The sequence below is a fragment of the Myxocyprinus asiaticus genome, chromosome 4 (assembly GCF_019703515.2).
Source record: "Myxocyprinus asiaticus isolate MX2 ecotype Aquarium Trade chromosome 4, UBuf_Myxa_2, whole genome shotgun sequence".
NCBI lineage: Eukaryota > Metazoa > Chordata > Actinopteri > Cypriniformes > Catostomidae > Myxocyprinus > Myxocyprinus asiaticus.
In genome coordinates, this window is record NC_059347.1 from 42,100,200 (window position 1) to 42,103,938 (window position 3,739).

The window sequence follows — 3,739 nt, forward strand, 5'->3', positions numbered from 1 at the left end:
TGTTTTCAGGAAATGAGACAGAGGTATAAACGATTTGTGACCTGCTTGAACACGCCCCTGAGAGTGTCAAATAATGCAGGAAAAATACAGACAGGCTGTGACGTAATGATACTCACTTGCTGCGCCAAAGTGCTGTGTGGTAGAGTGTCACATGTAATCATTGACCTTATTTGACTTGTGCAATAAAGGAATCTAAGCAGCGTCATACAAAGATTAATCACAAGTCTCATTAAATATAAATAAAATGTTCAAACATTTGCATGCCATAGAATTAGCTTAAAGAAGTATTGCCAAAAAAATAACTCTTTGTCTTTCTTTCATCAGTGTAACATAAAAGGAGATGGCAGGCAGGATGTTAGTCTCAGTCACCGTTCACTTTGATTGCATTTTTTCTCCATACAATGAAAGTGAATGGTGACTATGACTAATAATTTGTCTAGCATCTCCATTTGTTTTCCACTGATGAAGGAAAGGCTATATTCACTCTTCAGTTTCATTTCTATTCATTTTTGCTTAAAAAGGCATTTATTTTGCTACATTTTTCAGTCTCATCCATTTTAGAATGCAATAATTTCCCACCGAAAATAGCTTTTCGAAAATGGTGTCCATTACATTGAAAACAATAAATTTAAGAAACTGAAAACTGAGTTTTTCTAATGAAAATAAATTAGTGTGGATGTAGCCAAAATCATACAGTTTTGGAACAACATGTGGATGAGTAAATTATTTCAGAATTTTCATTTTTGGGTGAACTATCCCTTAAAATCCTTAACGCCCATTTCTTTACTTTGTTGTTTAGCTTGCTGTTTTTATCCAACAAACAACGCATGTATTGTCATCAACACCTTCAAAGGGGTAAATATTGTATTAATTGAAAAGCAATACACAATAATAAAAGCTATACTGTCTTGCTCTAATGGCAAGGGGGAATTATGGTTTATGTGGAAAGCATTGATGTTAATAATTAAAACTCTTGCTCTAAGCAGGGTGGAAAGGTTGGTCTGTTTTTCTTGTAGACCACCACAAGATTAAAGCAAGGATTACAGACTTCGTTAAAGGAATGTTCTGAGTTTAATGCAAGTTAAGCTCAATCAGCAGTATTTGTGGTATAATGTTAATTTTTAAAATTAATTTTGATATGCTCCTCCTTTCTTAAAAAATGCAAAAAACTGGGTTACAGTGAGGCACACAATGGAAGTGAATGGAGCAATCCATAAACATAAAAATACTGTTTCAAAGGTATAGCCACAAGACAATATGTTAACATGATTTTAGTGTGGTAAAGTCGCTTACTAACCTTTTCTGTGTAAAGTTACATCCAATTTTAGAACCTTGTTGCCATGACAATGTTTTCAACAAACCCTTAAAACCTAAAACAACTCTAAAAACAATTATGTAAACAACCTAACAGCTAAAATAATACATGATTTTTAACAGAAAAATCAATATAATTGCTTTTATCAAATTATAAGCTTCACAATTCTGCCTTTAAACTCTCCAAAAATTGGCCCCATTTACTTACATTGTAAGTGCCTTACTGTAACCGCAATTTTTGCTTTTTTTTTTTAAAGAAAAGGAGGGATGAGTCTAAATTTTCGTGGTAATCATCATTATGCCACAAATGCTGCCGATTGAGCTTAAAGGGATGGTTCACCCAAAACTGAAAATTCTCTCATCATTTACTCAGCCTCATGCCATCCCAGATGTGTATGACTTTCTTTCTTCAGCAGAACACAAACAAAGATTTTTAGAAAAATATCTCAGCTCTGTAGCTCCATACAGTGCAAGTGAATGGTGAATCAGACCTCTGTAGCTCCAAAAATCACATAATGGAAATATGTAATCCACGTGACTCCAGTTTAAATTCATATATTCAGAAGCCATATAATACAGTTGCAATTGAAATTATTCGATTTGTGGCTGCAGGAAACAGCTATCCTGACTATGTGACTGACACCATGGATTCTTTCAGGTATCAGGCCATTTTGGCATGAAAATTGTGATGCCTTCAGTGTGTAAATTGAAGCTCGGTGATCACTGGACTTTCCAGCAAGACAATAACACCAAGGATACATCCAAGTTGTCCAAAATCTGGTTCAGGGATAGGTCATGGAATGTCCTTAAATGGCCCTTTCAGTCCATCATTAAAATCCCATTGCAAATCATTGTTGGGATTTCAAGGAAGCAGTGGCAGCACAGAAACCAAAGAATGTCAATGAGCTGGAAGCTTTTGCTCATGAGAAATTTGTAAAAATTCTAATAGAGAGGTGTCCGAAGCCTGAGAACACTTACCTGAAACATTTATTTGCTGTTATTAAGGATAAAGGATGCTCCACAAATGATTGACTTTGGGGGTTGAATATTTTTGACATGACATTTGTGGAGAGAATTATTTATTTTTTATTTTAAAATTTGGATAAACTGAACTCTTTGTTCTCAAAATCAATCAAATGTGTATTATAAACATACTTTGACTGTTTACTGAGGTTTTAGTTGATGTGTTTTAATTCACATCACCAGAATGTATTGCTGGTCAGGGGGGTTGAATAATTTTGATTGCAACTATAGGTGTGGGTGAGAAACAGAACAATATTTAAGTCCTTTTTTACAATAAATCTCACCCTTTCACTTTCACATGTTAAAGTGAAACTAAACAGGCACCACATGTGACTTTCAGATGTAAAAGTGAGAGTGGAGATTTAGAGAAAAAAAAGGCTTACATTTTTATCTTCTAACCCACAACTATTCTGAAACTCTTCACCTCTCATTTTAGTGTTAAGGCACACTGTGAAGAGAAATAGAATTACTATGTGTTTCTGTCCATTAGGAAGGTCAAACTAAAGCTTTCTTGTGCCTGTGGTACAGTACATAACGCTATTTGCATTATTGTAACAACTATATGGAAAAGAAAATTTAAATGAAAAAAAAAAAAATGGAAAATTACCTCATAATTTACTCACCCTCATGCCATCCCAGATGTGTAAGATTTTCTTTCTTCTGCTGAACACAAATTAAGAAGAATTTTTCAGCTCTGTAGGTCCATACAATGCAAGTGAATGATGATCAGACTTGTAGTTCCAAATATGACATAAATAAAACATAGAAATAATCCATATGTCATGATACTGGGCTAACAGCCAGTCATGTCTTTATCAATGTGCATTCTCTCGCACAAACTGTCTTTTTTCTTTTTGATTAAAGTACTATGTTCAATGCACCTGACACTGTAATGCAGTATGTTGTTTTGGTCTTAGTTTATAGTCTTCATTTATTCAACCTCATGTCGTTCCAAGCTTTTCTTTCTGCCATGGAGCACAGAAGGAGATGTTCTCATTTAATAATAAAAAAATAAATAAAAATAAAAAATAAAAACAGATGGAAATGTAAGCGCAGCATAGTTCTAGCGGGAAGACTAGCAGCTGTACATCATCGCACCATTAGCTAGGTAACTCCTAGCCAATCACATGTAAGCCATTGCTTTATAAGTCTGCTCACAATCTATCACATTGCTGTTTCAGTGTGCTAACACAGCAACCTCCACCACCCCACCATCACCAGTTGAATAGGCTCCTCGCCCCTGCCTCCTATCTCTGGCAGGATATGACGGTTCTGAGTACAACTTCTTCGGACCGCCAGATGGGGCTTACACCAAAGAGAGACATTACATTTTCTGTTTTATATTCATCAAATAAATGTCATCTTGAATTTCACTCAAGTTTGCAAGTCTTTCTGATAAAAG